This window comes from Melanerpes formicivorus, unplaced genomic scaffold (genome assembly GCF_026170545.1).
Source record: "Melanerpes formicivorus ecotype bairdi unplaced genomic scaffold, bMelFor1.0.p_v2 SCAF_21, whole genome shotgun sequence".
Taxonomy (NCBI): Eukaryota; Metazoa; Chordata; class Aves; order Piciformes; family Picidae; genus Melanerpes; species Melanerpes formicivorus.
This window is the reverse complement of record NW_027142373.1, coordinates 3,063,320-3,083,643: the sequence shown is the minus strand read 5'-3', so window position 1 is coordinate 3,083,643 and position 20,324 is coordinate 3,063,320. Positions and strand designations below refer to the sequence as shown.

The 20,324-nt window shown below is 47.4% G+C and overlaps 1 protein-coding gene across 1 annotated transcript in view; it reads left to right on the top strand.

The window, feature by feature from the left end:
• COPRS (coordinator of PRMT5 and differentiation stimulator) overlaps positions 1-17,990 on the top strand; it is a 164,355-nt gene extending 146,365 nt beyond the window's left edge. The window contains exon 8 of the mRNA XM_068151037.1: positions 16,443-17,990. The gene's annotated coding sequence lies outside the window, so the exon portion shown is untranslated. The remainder of the gene's footprint in view (positions 1-16,442) is intronic.
• The last annotated feature ends 2,334 nt before the right edge of the window (positions 17,991-20,324 follow it).

The following is a 20,324-nucleotide window of genomic DNA, read 5'->3' as shown; positions in this document are numbered from 1 at the left end:
CATGTGGGAAATTAGTGGTTGAAGCTGAGAAGATGGGGATTAGTGTGGATGGCAAATGCAGAACTGCTAAAGCCAGTGACAAGGAGCTCTGTGGGAAGGAGAAATGCTGGACAGAGGCAGTTAATAAGTGGAACTCCCCAAGGGTCAGCCTTGAGCCTCTCTTACTTAGCTGGTTAATGACTCTGGCACAGCAGGAGGAATGTGGTGGAGAAATGTGCTGAGGACAGGGGCTTTGTTAATACAGGGGAGGATCAGAACATCAATCAGCAGGAACTGAATGAGGGAATTTGTCTGAGATCGAACAGACAAAGCAAAAAGACATGCAGTTAGAAATGAATAACTAGAATATCACATTGCTCACTTGAGGATGACAAAAGCAGGGTGGTGGGGAGAAAAAAAACCAGATAGAGAATTAGTTGCTCTGAGGGATAACTGTGAGCCACTGATCTGAGATAGAAGAGCAAACACAGTCCTAGAAGGTACAGGTTCACTCATGTTCAGGAAAGATTAGCAGGTAGAGAGAAGGGCACTGGGGCTGATCAGAGGGTTTAGAACAAGAGGAGACTAGAAGAGCTCCGTTTGTTTAGTTTCTCCAAACAAAGAGTAGAGCAGATAGGATTGTTTTCAGTAAATACATCTGATAGGTAAAGATCTGTGAAAAAAGAGAATTGTTTAAACTAAATTACGATGCTGGCACAAGAACAAATGATATTAAAGGCTGGAAATTTAAAACAAGTGCTGAATTGCCTGCCAAAAAGTGAGATATGAGGTAATTGACTCTAATAGGGCGAGACTGGAGCGGTAATCCAGAGCCTCATGTTCCTAGATAACTTCTGGGCAGGGAGTCAGCCATCGTGATGGTTACAGGCAGGGAGCTGAAAGCAACAGCCTAGACCCACACCTCAGATGTGTTCCCAGACATGGAGCAGTGCAATAAATGACTAAGCCCCATGCTGCCCCTCCCCAGTACTGATCTTTCTTACTGCCTCATGAAGCCGCCTTGGCTCTCCCCTGGAAGCAGGCGATGTGCTTGGCCCCCAGCCCTTCCCTCTTCTGATGTCCTGTCAGCCCAAGGGCCTGGCCAGGGGATAGTGCCACACACCTGCAAAGGGAAACCTGCAGCAGCGGGCACTGGCCACTAACAAGCACTTTATGGGTGAAATTTATTGATGGATTCATGCCTCAGCAATGCCCCCACAGTGGCAGGAGTTCCCCTGATGCTGGCACTCATCTGGGTGATCCCACATGCCCCTCAGGAGGCCTGGGAGTGACAGACAGTGCCCCTGACCAGGGCCAGGGGCTCCCAGCTCTGCTGTGCTCTTGACACAGGCTGGGAGCTCCATGCTGCTTGTGTGAGCACGAGGAAATGTAATTGGCTAGTCATCAGCTTTGGAAATGGGAGAGAAAAAGGGAGGCTGATAGTGAATCTTTTATTTCAACAGCTAAAGTGAGGTCCTTCCCTCCTCCTCCCTGTATGGGAACTGGCAAACTCAGCTCTTTAATGGTACAAGCTCATCTCAGCCCTGCCTATAAATAGATAAATGAGATTCCTCCTGTCCCAGTGAGTAATTCTGACATCCTCCTGGTGCCTTGCAGAGAGCTGAGTCACAGGCACTCTGCACTTCAGTCCCTGCATTACTTACATGGTCTCAAAGGAAATTTTAACACATCCAATGAATCATCAGGGGTTGGATCATGTTTAAAGTTATTCCACTGGCATTTCCCTTCTACTGTAGCAAGTCTGCCAACATCTAAAACTTCATCTAATCTGGACTCAAAATGCATTGAGGAAATAGCATGTTGACATAGACAGCTACTAATAAAAAGAGTAAGAAAGGTCTTTTTAAATCTCCATCAATAAACAAGTGACCTTCAGTGGAGTCTTTCAGTGCCCTGGACCCACTGATTCTGTCAGACTGCTGCCCTGCTTTTTAGCGGCTTATTCAAAAGGACTCAAACTTGAAATGTTTTAATATTCAATGGTTAGGCCTCTAATTTAATCTTCTGCAGGTTTCCTGCCAAAATGCTATTTACATGGTGCTGAAGCCTGCAGCCCCATGCTCATTCTCTCACAGACACATTCCTGCTCCTACCCCTGATAAATACAACATGCCTGCAGGGGAGAGAACCAGAGCAGTGCTGAGCACACGGGCACTACCATGCTGCTGCACAAGGCACTGAGCTCCTGCCTCAAGCAGTGACTCCTGATGGGGCACTCTCATTTGCTACCTTGCCTTCCCCCAGCTGGTACAGGGTGAGCTGGTAGCTTAGAAACACTTCAGAATAGGTCTTTCTCGCTTCCTCAGAAAACATCTGGAAGAATGGAAAATTCTCCAGCAGAATCTGGGAGTTGTGACACAAATATAAAACTTTCTCTCTGCTGGTTTTCTGGCTTGCCTTTTGTATGTTAGGAGTGGCTGGGCCAGTTCACCCCTGATTACCAGACTCTGTTTCAACATGGGAGAAATGCCAGCTTACATTTGCTGGGCTGCTGCTGGGATTTAGTGTTCTGAGACCTCAAATCTGTGTCTTATTTAAACAGCATTTTCCTAGTACCTTTTCATCAACCGATTCTCCACCTGTGCACAGATTGGTAACAAGTGTTTGTTCAACACATTCCAGCATGAGCTGCAGTTGCTCCAAGAGACACTGCTGTCTTCTGCACTGAGGCTCACTCCTGACTTCTCAGCCCAGCACAGTCTTGGCTGCCAGTTTTCTGCCAGCTGTTAACTGCTGTGGCCAGGCAGAAAGGGACCTGGGGGTACTGGTTGATAGTAGGCTGAACATGAGCCAGCAGTGTGCCCAGGTGGCCAAGAAGGCCAATGGTATCCTGGCTTGTATCAGGAACAGTGTGGCCAGCAGGAGCAGGGAGGGCATTCTGCCCTTGTACTTAGCACTGGTTAGACCACACCTTGAATACTGTGTCCAGTTCTGGGCCCTTCAGTTTAGGAAAGATGCTGAGCTGCTGGAACATGTCCAGAGAAGGGCAACAAAGCTGAGGAAGGGTTTGGAGCACAGTCCTGTGAGGAGAGGCTGAGGGACCTGGGGTTGCTTAGCCTGGAGAAGAGGAGGCTCAGGGTAGCTCTTATTGCTGTCTACAACTACCTGAAAGGAGATTGTAGCCAGGTGGGGATTGGTCTCTTCTCCCAGGCAACCAGCACCAGAACAAGAGGACACAGTCTCAAGCTGCAGCAGGGGAGGTTTAGGCTGGATGCTAGGAAAAGATTCTTCACAGAAAGAGAGATTGGCCATTGGAATGTGCTGCCCAGGGAGGTGGTGGAGTCACCATCACTGGAGGTGTGTAGGAAGTGACTGGATGAGGTGCTTGGTGCCATGGTTTAGTTGATTACATAGCGTTGGATGATAGATTTGGACTCAATGATCTCAAAGGTCTCTTCCAACCTGGTTAATTCTATTCTATTCAGAAATATTGGGGTGGGGGGTGGATCAATTCTGGCTCTGCCAGCAGAATTGGATATAATTCAGCTGTTGACAAATGATGATTTCACAGCATGACCTATATTTTTATATCTCACAGTTTTTTCATCCTCTGCAACTGGCAAACACCTGAGCTATGCTCAGAAGTTCCTCACTTGTGTCTTTTTCAGGTTTTTCTTATAGTGATGCTTTGCACAACAGAGATCCTTAACAGGGCAAGTGGGTGGTGTCAGCAGGATGCTGGAAGAGGGCAGCTCCTTGGTTGGCCTCCTTCCAACTGCAGCTCTCCAACACCTCCAGGCTTCTGCCTGGTGGGTCATGGGTGGGCTGACACTGCTGCTCTCTGGTTCAGGTTGGGTTAGAAATAGGAGCTAATAATTTGAGATACATGAGGAAGTTGACCATAAAGGAACGTAAAGCCTAACCTGCTAGATCCTGCTTGGGCTTTTGAAATGTGCTTGGGCAAGTGAGTGTCTCTAAGGAGAACCAGATTCTGTAGGACGTGTCCTCAGCAGCTCAGAGAAGGAGACCACTAATCATTAGCGTGCCTTGGTCCTGGCTATTTTAATCCTTGTTGGAATACACAAGCAGTTCCCACTCCTAAAAATGGTATTTGACTTCAATGCACATGATTTCCTTTGCCTTCCTTTCCCCAGTTAAGCATAAGCTGTAACTACTTGGAAGTCCATGTGGTGGAATCCATAGATTTGCTTCTCATATGTCATGGAGATAAAAAACAACCTTCGTGCTACACACAGCAGATCTGTGCTGCCAGCCATAAATATCAGAATGTATTAGCAGCAGGAGTGTGGTGTGGATGTGCAAGGGATGCTGTGATCAAAGACTGCTGGCCAAAGCCTGGCCTGTGTAAGGGAGCACTGGAGATGCCATTGGGCCCTGCTCTATTATTAGTCCTTTTCTGTTCCACTTTATTATGTAATGATTAAAAGTGCCTCTTGCATATGCTGGCACTAATTAGGGCATGTCAGTCTGTTGTGGGAGAAGTGAATGAATCATCTGAAGTGGATGAGCTTGGAGTGTATTGGTAAACTGCAGGCTGCTGAAGCCAGCAAGTCTTTCTTTAATTTTCCCTTTAAAAATGATGACCAAAAGTCACCCAAGTTTAAGGAGCAAAGTGCTCACCTGGAGGGGCAGGAGCACAGTGAATCCTTCTGCTTCTCAGGTTCTCTCAGGAGGCAGGTGAACAGCCTGAGAACTCTGGGGCTGTGTCATTGCCTTCCCTTAATTACAGACTAATAGATACATGGCTCATGCCCATCTCCGTGGGCTTACTGGGACATGACTTACACACTGGATTGCTGCAGTTCTGACTTTCTCTGCTTCCCTTCTTCATCTATGAAGATGCTTCTGCTGGCCTCTCACCCTGCACCCTTTGCTCTGTGCTGTTTTGGGTCCGTCCTTTGTGGGCTGTTGTAACACCAGTACCAATGCAGATGTACCTTCCAAGGCTGTGCCATGTAGCAGGAATGGTGGCTCAAGCTTAGTCTGCCCACTGTTACCCATTTTTCAGAAACAGAACTGTGGGAATGCCAGTCCCAAGGTGTTTTACCTCAGTAGGGTCATCCTACTGAGTATGACTAGGGATGGCAGCTTCAAGGAAGTCTGGGGCAGTGCCTCATTCTGAGGCAGTGCAGCAGAAGCTGAATGCATCATCTGAGACTGAGGCTGAGAAAAGCCATGCCTATGTATACCTTGCAGAACACCTTTATTTTAGGTATTTCTGCATTTTTCCAAGCCAAATTGGAGGTGCTAATGACACTGAGTTTTCAATATAAAAAAAGCCCAACAAGAACCAACAAACCCATCCAAACTTGTTCTTGAAATCTCAGTGGCTCAGTCCAGACACTGTGAAATGGACTCATAGGTCTGCTGAGACTCTCCCGGAATGCCAAAGAGGGACTGGCAGGGCTGGATCCCACCTGCAGAGTATGCACAAGGGATCCTGCATAATCCCTTGGCCACAGCCCAAGTGTCCCTACAGCCCTCTGCTGCACCTACCCTCTGCTGTGACAGGCAGTATGGCAGCTGGAGGGGCTGTGTGTGACCTGCATGACTGGGAGAGCTCTTTCAGGAACAGAGGATAAAAATAGCCCTGAAGTGCCGTGTGCTGCCCCTGTCCCCACACGCAGTCACACACAGGAAGGGGGTCATCCACATAGGCCCTACAAGATGTGTACAGAGAACTTGCAGCTTGCCATAAGGTACAGGACACAAGGGTGCAAAGGACTGGAACAGCTCCTCAGGCATTTACACAGGCAGAGTTCCCAAGGCATGTAAGAAAAAGATCCATTCATCAGGGCCCTGGCTCCAGGATGAATTGCAGGGGTTGCTCCATGTGCATCCTCTACAGAGGTTCAGGATTGTCCTTCCAACTTAAAAATCCATGAATGGGTTTCTCCTCACAGTGGCAGAGCTGATAGGAAGAAGCTGGGGAGGCATATTCCAGCATTTCAGAGTAAAAGTGCATTTATTTCAACACATAAATATTCCTGAGTAAGGTGCTGATACTAAAGATAAAACCTGTAACATAGAAACACATCCAAGAAAGTTACAGACCCTTCTTCCTGATTGTCCTGTTTTCAGCACAAAGAATATTCCACTGGAGTAGGCTGTTGCTCTGCAACCTGTTGGCAGTTGAGGTGATTTGGTCCAGTAGGCTTGGTAGATACCAGAATCAGAACAGATTAATTCCATCCACACATCTGGCAAGGAACCATTTAAGCCCTCCCATCTTGGTTCAGTGTCATACGAAAACATGAGCTGCTAGATGAAGAAATCATCACGGAGAGGAGCAGATGATCTGGGGCTCCCTATGATGGGCCAGTGTCAGAAAGCGAAGGTTTCAAAGCAGGATGTCCTGAAATAAGCAGTTCCAAAGTGGCACACTCCTGGGATCAGCCTGCAGGGAAGGGCACTCCCAAACAGTCCTGTGGGGCCTTGAGTAGCTAAGTTTCCTTTGCTCCCGACTGGTTGAACAGTACCCATCCTTAGGTGCTTTCCTTGTGCCCATTGTCTCTTTTATGTGGTGCCACAGTCCCAGGGACAAGGATTGCCTTTTAGGGCTGGCTGACCCAGCCACACGTGGCTGGCAGCGGCAGGGTGACTCCGTGTGAACAGGCTCCCTCCACAGCAGCTGGTGGAGCTCCCGCCTCATACCATACCTTAACTGGAGCAGCCTCAGTCTGCCAGGGCGCCTCACAGAGCTAAGCCAGACCTGGGACTGGCTCAGGGGCTCCACTCTCTTCTCCTTTGCAGAGAATTTGGGTTTAAGAAAAGCAGTGGAAATGTTCCTGAGAGTAACAAATGACAAATGAGTAAATCTTGCTCCAGGGCCATAGAGCCCAATGAAAACAGTGAGGGATGTGTAAAGCAAGGCAGCGAGGTTGCTGTGGAAAAGAAACATGTGTTTGTAATTCTTTGGTGCTGGCAAGCAAAGCAGAATTAATTGGTAAACATATCAATTAATTGATAAACACAACTAAAGCCTTTCCAGAAAGGTGAGGAGTAACCCAACCAGACAGAGCAAAAGGGTTTGCTGCAGCCATGGGGCCAGGCTGCTCTGACTATCCACACACCTAGGCAGAGTTAGTAAAGGATTAAAGCTTTGAACATTGCTGCAGAATTCAGTAAAAATAAAAACTTTAGCTCAACATTCGGAAGCTCTCAGAAAGGCAAAGGAAGCATTAGAATGCATAAAGGTAGCAAAGAACTAAGGATTCTGGTTCTGTTTAACAAATTACTGCTTTGCATGCAACTGCTGCATCCCTGGGCTGAGCTGAAAAATGAGAGCAGAAATAAAGCTCAGAGACAGGGGCTGTGGATGAGCAGAAACTTAGAGCAGCTGGCTGAAGCAGGAGTAAACCAGGGAACTGGGAGGCTGGAGGAAGGCCTGGTTTGGGTAAGGGTTTTTCTCTGGGGTTGGATCCAGTGTGTCTCCCTCCAATAGGAGGAAACACAAGACAGACGCAACAGGGAGGGAAAAGAGCTCGGTTTGTCCATCTGCCCCACTCTATGTTCCAGTTCTGTGCCCTGAGCTTCATACCAAGTATGAGCTCCATACCACAGCTCACATTTCTCCAGCTCCACTCCACCAGAAATACCTTCCCCAGTCTGAAACACTGCCCTGACCTGCAGGCAGCCTGCCATGCTCGCCCTGCCCCAGGCACTAGTGCTCTGCTCCCAGGCTGCAGGCCACAGTTGACCATTGCAAGAACAATAAGGATTTTTAGGGGCATTATGACTGGGTTAGTAAAACACAGCTGCCCCTGAAAGTCCCTCATTTTTCTTGCTGCCGCTCAGTCTGTCCCTGGGAGGTCTGCCAGGCTCCTTTCTCCCCAGCATGGCTGTGCTGTCTCATGTGGGCAAGCAGGGCTCTGCTGGCTTGCCCAGTCCTCACCCCAGCCCTGCTGCCCAGTCGTGATGTGGCCAGCGAAGGGGTGGAGCTGCTCTGTCATGCCTGCAGGGCTCCGTGCTAACCAAATGTCGCACTGCCTGTGAACCTAACACCAGGCAGTTCGTCTGTCGTGGGCAGAAATGCCACCAAAGCCTGGCACAGCTAGCTGCAGGCAGCCTCCAAGCACCCCAGACCCCTAGGGCAGCTGCAGTAATGCCCTGTCCTGCAAACACACATAGTGCTGGCAGTCAGCTGAGTCCAGGAGTGCAGGGACTCTGGTGCTGAGCAGCTCACGCATGTCTTGGCCCTGTGCATCGTAAGGGTTGGGCTCAATGATCTTGAAGGTCTTTTCCAACCAAAATGATTCTACCATTCTCTGAACCTGCAATCCCCAGGGCCTGGCTACAGCTCCCTGTGGGAGCAGGTCACACCCATCTGCCCACTGCACAGGCAGTTACTTTTAATTTATTAGTAAAGCTGGGATTGTAATTAGGAAATGACTACTGATTTCTCAACAACGTTCAGCTTAAGTAATATCTGAAAAAGATCTGTAAGTTCCATACTGAAATGGCTGGGAATTTTCAACCTCCATTCACAAGCCCTCCTGGAAAACCCAGCCCAGCCTGTCCACAGGGCAAGGAGTAACATTTTCCTGTTTAATTGATCACTAGTTTGAATTTTGATGGAGGTGGACTCAACAGAAACCACAGGCAGACTCCTACAATTCTGCTGCTGTTTCCCCATGAACCCTGTCTGTATGGTGCTGGGATGGCCCCATCCCCATGGTGGGGCTTGGATGTGTCCCTGCAAACTGTTGCCCTTGAGAGGGACTGTTTGTTACGCTTGGCTTCCACAGCATTGTGGCAGAGCAGGGAACTCCTGAGCACTCTCAGGGCTTTTCTTCTTCTGGGCTCTCTCCCTGCTCAAGTTACAGGCTAGGAACAACAGGATGGGTTGAGCATCTCTGAAAACCCAGAAGTGAGATGAGAGTGGAGGCACAGTGATGTTCCAGATCACAGCTCCCACTCTTCGTACCCAGGCCCAAGCACTTGCTGGCCTCACCCTGAGGTGTTAACATTCAGCTCCAAAAGAGAGGCCGAGCTGCCTCACTCAGCTGCCCTGAGCAGCAGCTTGTTTGGAGTTGCTGCCATTCAAACATGCCATCTCCAGGGACACAGCATGCTGGCTTGGCTGCCCTGCATGCAATGGAAACTCCAGGGCTTGGGGCAGTCACAAAGATCACAGCCAGGTACCACACAAGATCAATCTCCTCACCCCTGCTAACAGGAGAGGACACTGCAATGGCAGGGAACCTGGCATCCAAACCCCCCTGAGGCCCTGTTGCTGCTGTACAAAACCATTTCATCAAGAATGACAACACCAATAAAAGCAGAGGCTATGCCCTGATTTGGTAATCAAACATGAGCCATGATTCTGCTCCAAAGAGAATTTGCATATTTGAAAAAAATTACATAATAATAATAATAATAATAATAATAATAACGGCAGCAGCCCTCTCAATGCTGATGACGTTGGTGTCCTAAATTAAGCATAAAAGCCAGAACCTGCAAGAAGCTCAAGCATGAGTCAGAGCAGCAGCAGTCCCACACTGAAAGCAGCACTCAGGGCTGCTTCATTCATTTAAGGAATCAATTCCTTTGTAGGGAGCATCAAGTAGTTTTTAGGACTAAAAGTGAGATGCATGCTGTTATTATTTGCAGAAGTTCTTGGAGGGAGTCCCAGGTAGGTCCCTGCAGCATTAGGATGAACCCCTGCCCCAAAGAGACCACCACTTCCCCAGCAGCCAGAACCCCATCACAGATAGACAGAGCATGCCCAGGGCACAGAAAAGCAGTATCAGTCATGGCAGACTGCAGCCTGGGTGGGCTGTCTCACCCCCCATTTTAATTTACAAGTACAGATGCCAACAAGCACAGCTTCGTGCTGCTGCAGGGAACCCTTGGTGGAGGGTTTCCATGCTCCTTCTCAGATTGCACAGACTGTATGTACCACAAGAAGGGGATACTGCCCAAGCTGCTCTCACCTGTCACCCCAGCGCCACTTCTAGCTAATGCACAACCAGATTTGAATCAGCAGAGCACCAATCTCTGTGTGACACTGATGTCAGCAGGCTGATTCGGGACTGAAGGCTTTTTGCTTTGATTTGACTGAGAAAAGGCAGCCAACCCAAGGTAGAAAGTGACTGTAGTTGCTAGAATTGTTCCAGCTTTAGTCATCCAAGGGGATTGTTACAAACGACAAAAAGCTGTTTCCCTGAATTTTTTAAGTGTGAATTGTGTCTTGACAGTTTCCTTTCAGAAACAAAAATGGAAAACAAATCGTCCCCCCCACAAAACAAAGGGGCAGATCCTCAGCTGGATGGGACTGGTATTGCCACCAGTAACACCCACTCACAGGAGAGGCTCTGGCCATTCTAACACAGCTCCTGAGCCTGCTCTGAGATACAGCAGCAAGATGACTGATACCAACCAGGCCCTGAAATGAATGAGCTGCTTTAGTGAAATGCTGGCAAAGCAGGCTTCCAGGAACCACTTACTTGTGGGGATTGCTTTCTGAAACTTGGCTTGTCTCAGGTTTGTCTCCCAATACCCCTCAGTTTAAGAAGGACATTGAGACACTTGAATGTGTCCAGAGAAGGGCAACAAGGCTGGGGAGAGGCCTTGAGCACTAGCCCTAGGAGGAGAGGCTGAGGGAGCTGGGGTAGTTTAGCCTGGAGAAGAGGAGGCTCAGGGGTGACCTCATTGCCCTCTACAGCTACCTGAAAGGTGGTTGTAGCCAGGAAGGGGTTGGTCTCTTCTCCCAGGCAACCAGCACCAGAACAAGAGGACACAGTTTCAAGCTGCGCCAGGGGAAGTTTAGGCTTGAGGTGAGGAGAAAGTTCTTCACCGAGAGTCATTGGTCATTGGAATGTGCTGCCTGGGGAGGTGGTGGAGTCGCCATCCCTTGAGGTGTTCAAGAGAAGATTGGATGTGGCACTTGGTGCCAGGGTCTAGTCATGAGGTCTGTGGTGACAGGTTGGACTCGATGATCCTCGAGGCCTCTTCCAACCTTAGCAATACTGTGATAGGGCTGATCATCACCTCGAAAGTGACATGCAGGGTCCCCAAGAAATCAGTACTTGTGCAGCACAGGGGAGCAAATGCATGACTGGGATCCATCCTAGTCTAGCCCCCCCCTGCAGCCAGCACTGGGGAAATGCCCTCAGCCCTACAGGCTATGGACAGCTTCTCAACAGGCTGTCCTTTGTGCAGGCCAAAGCATGTTCCACAAGTGCTGATGTGAGTTCCCCAGTCTCCCTCATCCACATAAAAATAAAAATACACATCAGGAAAACTCAGGAAATCTTTCACTTTACCAAGGAACTGACAACAAAGGTCTCAGCTGTAAGGATAGGCTCAGTTGGGGTTGTTCATCCTGGAGAAGGCTCCAGGGAAACCTTCCAGGGGCCTTTCAGTACCTAAAGGGATCAATCAGAAAGCTGGGGACAGACTTTTTAGCAGGGCCTGTTATGGCAGGACAAGGGGTGATGGGTTTCAACTGAGAGAGGGAGATTCAGACTAGAGAGAAGGAAGGCAGTTTTTACAATGAGAGTGGTGAGACACTGGTACAGTTGCCCAGAATGGAGGGAAAAGCCCCATCCCTGGAGACATTCCAGGTCAGACTGGACGGGGTTCTGAGCAACTTGCTCTAGTTGAAGAAGTCCCTGCTCACTGCAGGGGTTTGGGCTAGAGGAGCTTTAAAGGTCCCTTCAACACAACCCTATCTGTGATTCTATCCTCAAGACCCAAGGCACAGGATACACTGTACTGGGACCAAAAGGTGAAAGAACCTGAGCTCCAGGACTGGCAAGGGGTCGGTTTGGCCACATTCCTACTTCTTTGCAATCCTCAGCTGTGAGCATCACTCCTCTCTGCCACCCCCAACATCAGCAGAGGAGCTGGAAAGCCAGAGTTATTTTTAGGAGTTGGTACATTCAGGCCCTGTTAATCTTGACTGGGTCCTTTTCAAAATGGCAGGGTTGGATAATCAAACACATTACACAGACTTTCCATGGAGGCCACTTTGAAAACCAGCCTACCACCACTCAGATCTGTAGGAGACAGCAATTGGGAGGGTAATGTTTGATGCTGCACTGACTTGCCTCATTGTGGTGACCTCACTAGCATTTATATGTGGAGGCCTTGAAGCACAAGGAAATTAAAGCAGTTAAATGACTTTAAGTACATAAAATAAAACAATTAGTCATCAAAACATCTTCTAGAAGCTGCCACATTACACCCATCTTGAATGGCATGGGACCATTGCCTGGCTCACATTGGTGAGGAAGAGGATGGCAGTGCTGCCTGCTGTGACTAACATATTAAACTGGTTGGCATCATTAAACTGGGACAGGAAGGGAGAAAAGCAGGGGAGGAGCTCTGGCGGGAGAGGTGGCACAACTGCTAGGAAATTAACCAGGGCCCAGCCAACCAGCCCAGCGTGGCTACAGCTGCCCTCTGAAAGTCTCTTAGCCACCAATGAAAGGAGGGCCACATCCAAACAGCATGCTGGTAACAGTCCCTTACTTGTGCTAACTTTCTGAGTCTATCCAGGCCTGGTTGGACAAAACCCAGGCCAAAGTTCTGCCCAGGACCACGCTCAACACCCAGCTGCAGGGTTCACTAGTGCAGCTGTAACCCAAGGGTATGGACCCCAGCACAGGCCCATCAATGCTGGAGAAAGCCAAGCATGTTAGTAGGTTTATGGAGAGCAAGCAGCAGCAGAGGGATGTCTGCTAGGACCTAAAGTGTGAGACCACAGAGCTGTGCCTGGACTGACTACCACCAGGAAAAGCAGCTGGGCTGCTGGCATCAGCCTGCCAGTGCTGCCTCCAGTTCTGAACCTACCTAAACTTTGACCAGTGAGTTAGGAGTGGAGCTGCCAGCCAGAGCCTGCCCAACTTGGGCTTTACTGGAACAGAACCTGGGCTGGCTGGCATCAAGGGAAGCAAAGAGTTGTAGGAGAGTGGGAGGAAATTGCCAAGCAAAAGAGAATTTTAAATCCTGTCACTTTAAACAAATTTAGAGCATTACCATAAAAGTAAATGGACACACCTTGCTCCTTGCATGGCTCTGCTCCCCAGACCTGCTTTTCCACAGCTAGTCAAACACAACAATCTTGGGTGCCTAACTCACTCTTTTAAGCTCATTTCCAAACTCCAGCCAAAAATCACTTTCTGATTCACCACTTTCTCAGGCATAGCAGTATTTAGAGAACGCCTGCAGGCTGGTGCTGTGCTACACAACGTACATAGGAACATGTTTAATTGCTCCATGGACCAAGGATGTGATTAATCATATTCTTACAAGTTAAGCATGCACTTATGCATGTCACTGACCCAAAGCTTTAAGTGGATCTATCAGGGATTCTGGTGCTCCCCATTTTCCAGTTCTTTGAGGCTTAGTAAGTAGAAAGATAGACTATTCCTGTGGTTGCACACTCCACAGAGTTCACCAACGTCTGGTTTCTGCCTTCTCTTTTTTAATAAACTCACAACTTCTGTACTACTTCACACCAGTGCTGATCTGGTGTATTACAACAACATGCTTGTTATCAGAATATATTAGCATTATACCACCAGCTCATTATTATCATTCACAAGCTCTGAAAAAGCTTTGGGCTTTAGTTTTACTTTGCCTGAAAAAGGCTGCAGGTAAGAGCTGACATTCAGCTCACTCGCACGCTTTGGGGATTAGTTCCCTTCTGTCTGAGCAGTGTACAAAGCCCTGGAAAAAATAAATAATTATGAAGCATATAATTAAAGTCACTGCCCCTGCTAGCAGTGGACTCCTCGGATGGAAGAAGTCAAGCATAAAATGTGCATCAGCTATGGGTGCTCACGTAAGCTCACATTTCATTAGCCACGGCGCACACCATCCTGGGCATTTTGTTCACTGTGCTCTTCCACCTTTCCAGCAAAGTTCCCAGTCCACAATAATTTCAGGAAGGTCAAATGGTGTCTGATCCCCAGGGAGGAACAAGCAGAGGAGACTGGGAGCTGAAAGCTCCATTTTTTTTTAAAGACACAAGTGCCTCTTTCATGACTAAGGAAATCCCTACTTGGGGAGGTGGATGGACAAGAGCTGCTTCACAAGGCAGGAGCATGACCCGTGCCTGCTGCCAGCCGGGGCATGGCAGAGTCAGGGAACACCCATGCCCAAGCTCACCCAGTCAAATCCCTTCACAGACAAGCCAAGAGACTTCAATTAGAGCAAAGCCTGTGCAAATCAATTTTCAACAACCAAGAGCATGCAGGACTTGATCACAAGAGAGGAGGCACGTGCCTGAGGGAAGCCTTGGGAAGAAAAGATACAACTGATAAATGTTTTGGCTGTTCCTCTAACTAACCCCATCACATGCTGTTTATTGCCATCAAAAGTGCCGAGTATTGATATGGGGACACAGCAGAGAAGAGAAAAACTCTCAGTCCCCAGAGCGACAGCTGGCTGAGCACAGCTACTGCCCTAAACAGGCTCATCAGATGTGTTTTCAAGCACTTAAGCCTGTGCTTGCTCCCTGCAAAGCATGATGCAGTGCTAATGTAACGCCAATAGCCAGTTAGGAAGTACTTCCACATGGAAAATGCACTTCAAAGTTAGTAAAGGCTTGAAAGTGACAAATTCCCAACCATTTATAGCCATACACTGCTCTAAAATGACAGCAGTGCTTGTGGCTGTTCATCCCAAACCATTACCAGCCATCAAAATTAGAGCAGGGACAAATCCTGAGCTGGTGAAGGGCAGGCAATCTCCAGTGGCTGCAGGAGATGTTTTATTTAGCAGTGAGCACATCTGCTCTTCCTTGGGAGTGCTGCAAATTCATTCTGTGGTGCAGACAATCCACATACCCAACTTGTATTTTAAGATTAAACTCCTATCAGATGTTTTGAAGTTAGACTGCAGTTTGTGTTCTTTCTGAAGGCAGTAGTATCTTAAAAAGTATAAAGAGATCCAAAACTTTATGTAACTGCTATTACATAACACCTTACACTGGCTCCTAAGCCCTTTCCTTACTCTGGATGTATTACATTTTCATTTGGGGCATGTGAAACAATACACTGTACAAGAGTAGTTAACTCACATGGGGCTGGGCTGGGGTAGGGGTAAAGAGTTCACTGCAATGGAAATCCAAAGCGAGAAGCTTATTACTAACTTTGCAAAGACATCTGCAAAGAACAGGCATTAAAAATGTTGTTTCGTTGTCTCATTTAATAGCCACAGAGAGATTCAGTGCAGGCCTTGAAGGAGGCTGCAGGTAGTGATAAAGGCTGAATGCATGCAGAACTGCACACACAGCATTAGTGTCATTGATGAGTGTGAATGTACTCACTCAGGCTGTGACACCCCAAGGAAAGGCCAACCTAGTTCAAATGTGCTCTGTGCAAACCAAACTCTTCCAGGGAAGCGAGTGCAGTATGTGAATCCTGGAGCTAAATTTAGGCTGGGACTTGGCATGAGGCAATTCTAATCTCAGCGTAGCGCTTGGACTAACAAACACCACGAGAGGACTCAGTGAAGCTCTGCTCCTTGTTACCATCAGTTCTGCAGGAAGTGCTGGAAGCTCTTTACTAACTCAGATTTAGGAAATTCAGCTGAAGTTACTCAGCTGAATTTCATTGTTCCGAGCAATTATGGTTTGTTCTTTGTTTTTTAAATTAATACTTTTAAAAAGGCAAACACAAGCTGGGGTTTGGGTGCATACAAAAGTTCATGTGAAACAGACAATACATTGAAAGCTCTACATCAAGCACCTTGAACTGTGCTGCTGAATAATCCACAACACTGAAAAAGGTGCATACTGTGAGTATCTGATTCAGTTTCATCACAAACTACATTCTTTGCTTGGATTTCTGGCCCAGGGTTAATTAAAAAGGGACAAGCTCACGTCTGATTAAAGGCCTTTTAGTTTCTTGCTCTGTAGAACTGTTAGATTTGCATGGGAATGTTTTCCTCCTCCAAAAAGATTTCCTTCGAAATGAACAGATGAACTCACAATTATACAAAATATCTTTGTAGTCAAAGCAGGCTTTGTAATTAAAAAAAAGGAGAAACTTTTAAATGCAGCTGAGACTTCCAGTCTACCTTTGTAGTATCCTTCAGGTGTAAAAGACACCCAGAATGCCACAACTGAGGAAACTTTTATCTTTCATAAGGCATCCAAATGGCACTTCACTTAAGAATTTTAAATCAAGCATATTTGAACGGAGCTACATTCAAATTCTGCTTTATGAAACAAGCTCTCTTTTCACACAAGATTTTTCATGCATATTCTGGCTCCAAAGCGCCAGATCAGTTTGCCACAACTTGTTTCACTGGAGTTAATCAAAAGACTACACACACACACACACACACAAAAAGCCAAGTGCCAAGGAGTCGAGCTCTAGCCTCAGCACAGTGTCCTACCAAGCAGCACAGCCTGGAAAGTGCCAGCTGTCAGGAGCTGGTGTTTTAGACAAGAGCTCACAATCAAACTCCCAATTCCTGAGAAAGCCTCACTATTTTGCTCCATAAATTCTTAATTCGTTTTCCAGCGTTTGCAGGTCGCTGCTGGCGCCACCCGCTCCAGGATCAGCAATTGCTGCTGCTCCCAAAGAAAATTCCGTGTTGGGGAAATGTGATCTTCTTCCAGATGTTCCAGCACACGGCACTTCTGCCTAACCCAACCTGATCTTTGCTCCGTAACGAAGCTGGGAGTTAAACAGCTCCTGGAATTGATATTCCTACAACTCCTGCACTTGCATATTTGAGTTTAACCCTATTGACAACATCTCTGCCAGCCAACAGAGCTGCTCCTAAAGAGGCTTTCTGCAAAACCAGAAAACCATGACTAATTTTAGCAGGCCTTCAGGCCTCTGGTAGATCAGTTCCTACAGGCTGCTGATTGAATTAAATGTAAGTGTTTTAAATTGTGTTCCTTGCTATATTTTTAAAAGTTATCAGGCAAAAAGATCTTGCTGAACAAAATCTGCTTCCAAATTTAATAGTCTGAGGAAATTCCATACTTAGAACCACCAAAAAAAAAGTAAAATGCATGTATAGATTCAATCCAGCTGCAAGAATTGGTATGTCACTATTCCATTTCATCAAGATTTCAACAGGAAAAGGACAGGACAAGTCCTTGCCCTACCTGCAGCTGTACAGGACTGGGCCCTTCACCAGACTGGACTGTTCAGGGCAACATTTGCTCCTCAAAACGACCCCCAAAGCAGCTCACATTCCCCCCTGCTCTGTCAGCTGCAATGCAAGTGCCTGAGTACTGTACTGTAACTGTCTGAGCAAGGCTCCCAAGCTGCTCAGATGGGACACTGTCATTCAAATAATAATGAATGACCACACGCGCGGGCATGATCTAGAGGTCAAGGCTCCAGTCCTGGATCTATAAATGGTGTCACTAACAAATCTCTGTTGGGAAAATGCTGAAATCCTGCATGATGCCATGGAATGTGGGCACATCATCCACCCACGTGGACATGCAGGACACCAGGAAGGACTTTCTGGCAAAGGATAGGAAGAACAAAGGCCTGTTGCCTGCTGCCACAGAAGGGGAAAAAAACCAACAGCTGAAGCCTCAGTGGCCTATCAGCTCAGGAGTTCCAAATAAAATCCAAGAAGTCTTGGAAATATTTTGATTATCCAGTGCCAGAGAAATATGCCATGAATCTGTGGTCCATCATCTAGGTGGGGAAGAGGAAGAATCACCCCTGCTTCATGTCCTTCCATCTGCAGCCATATGGTTTCTTTTCTACATTGTGCTGGCTCCCACTAAAGTTCACAAAGACATGGAGGCAGGCGGTGGGATCTGAAAGACCCATTCTGTAAGGATGGGTTTCCCCACTCCAGTATCAGACACTCCCCTCTTTGGGATCCCAGCAGTTTTAATCCTCCTGTTAATAACACCACACACCCCTGCCCCTGCTCACTCACTCCCACAAAGCAGTTGAACCTAAGCAGAAACCCCCCTACACCAAACAAAGCATTGTGCCTTGTGAATGCCACCCAGATGCCACCAGTCTTTCTTCTGTTACAGGAAAGTCAATTGGACTTCAAGGAAGGGGCTGAAGCCTTGGAGGGGTTCAGGTCAGCTCAAGCTACCCTGGAGCCCCTCCTAGGCTCTCCTGCTCCCCTCTGGGTCCTGCAGAAGGGAAGTGATGAAATCAGGAGCTGGAAGGGTTTTCTCAATCAAACCAGCAATGGAAGGGAAAAGCACATTCTCTTCCACATCTAGTTTGCCTCTGCATGCTTAAGAACTGGCCTGCAGCAGTAGCTGGCACAGAGCACACCCCTGCTCAGGGTTTGCCATCTGCAGATGGGGCCAAGAGCAGAGGGGAAAGTGCCTGCAAGCTGGGTGCATGCTGGATGCTTCACTCTACAAAACTTAGCCCTCACTAAGGGTGCAAGCTCTGAGACAAGTGTGTCCAGGCTTCCGTGGAAGGTCTGTCCTGAACAACAGGCACAGTCTAACTCTAACCTGCCCCTGATTACATCTATTTGTAACCCAGACACCACAGACTTGCTATGCTCTCTGCCCTCCTGCAACCTAGAATACAACCTGGCTTGAAGGTCTGTGTTTGCAAACACAGAAGAGCAGCAGTTCCTAAACTACAGTAATATCCTGCATGAACCCCACCCTCCTGCCCAACAGCTCGAGCCCTTAATGTCTAGATAGTTTTCTTTCAGGCCTTATCACAGATAAAATATAGCCTATTTTTTTGTTGTTATTGAAGGAGCAGAACGTGCCAAATATTTACCAACTCTTTCAGAAGGCTGAAAATGTCACTGCTACAGTGTAATAAACTTCCCCGGAAAGGCCCTGATAAATGGAGAGCCTTGCTGTACTGCCCAGAACTAGTTTAGTGTGGCCTGAGCATTGCCAAGTCTGACTGAGGAAGAAAGCATATTTGTACACACAGAAAGATTAGTGAGAGGAGCATAAAGTTTAGAAGTGAAAATAAAACAAGGCCCCATTATTAACCGGGGGGGGGGGGGGGAAGAACTGAGTCTGCATCCCAGAGAGAGAGAAGAACATTATGAAAACTTCAGAGCTCACACTGTAATTTAAGAGCCTGTCCAGAACTTGCAGCAGAAGCTTAACCATCTTCTTTAGCATTTGGGAAATGCTAAACTACAGCCGCTCCCTCCCACCCCCCCCACCCCTCCAGCCCAGCCTTCAGAGCAATATTATTTAAAAATAAAATCAAATATTTTTACTTTGTAATTCGACCCACAAAAAAGTCATTTGGGGCATGAGGGAATGTTCCCTTCCAGCCTGAAGTTTAATTCAGAGAGAATGTTTCAAGTCAGCAGTGTAAAACAGATGCTGAGGAACGCTGCGTGGCACCGCGTGGCCTCTGGGGCACTCCCAGGCGTTGGGAAGCGCCTGTCAGTGCGGCGTGTGCGGCTCGGCTCTAAGTAATCACCAACGGTCCAGATGAATGGAGGAAAAAATACATTCCTAGTACCAGCAAATCTATCAACAGAGCTCTAGCTGCTGTAAACTACATCCACGCTAGCTCAAACAGATGAATGAATGCAGCTGAAAAAATTGTGTCCTTTCACCTTGGCAAGTGCCATTAAGGGGAAAAAAAAATAGTTCTGTAAATGCCTAGGGAGCTGGAAGCTCAAATGAACACGTTTAACAAGTCCCAACGACCATAAAATGCTGAACACTCACTCCCTACAGAAACCAGGCTTCGACTGAATCCTGAATGATGCACAATCGAAAGATAGTAACTCAAATTATGCTTCACAGTGCTCCCAAATAGGTCTATGGAGGGACACACAAAACTTGCCAGTTACTTAAAGGCAGGAAGAAACCAATTACTGCTGGATAAAAAAATAAATTCCAGATTAGGGTAAACCTGACAAAAGCTAAACCCAGCAGTTCACCCAGCTTTACAAAGCAAACCACAATTAAGACCATCTCTTATGAAAGGGAAAACTATAGTTACTCCAAGAGCCTCCACAGCAACACCGACACCCTCAGCAAAGATCGCTGCTTGCCAGTGACACCTAAGAAGTTGTCCAAGGAGTTGGAAGGAGCTTGCTAAGGAGGCACAGAAATCTACTCCCCATTCCCCCCTTTCACACCATCAGGTTTTAATGGTAATGACATGGCTCTGTGTGCTGGAAGTATTTTTACACCATGCTCATCTCCTTGTAGCGCTGGCTCATTCCAGGGTGGATGATTAGAATCAGATTTCTGTGATTTCACTGCAGATTAATTTCCTTAAGAGCTGTGGATCTGCAGAGCGGAGAAAGCTGCAAACAGCCCAACAGAACTGTCTCTAGCAATACTCCCTCCAAAAAGGCTAAGTTTTTGCCTTTACTCCTCACTTTCACATACTTTTCCTTTTTGTGGCCTCTAGATACGAGTTCTCTGGGAAAAAAATGGGCATATGGGAGAAAGAAATGTG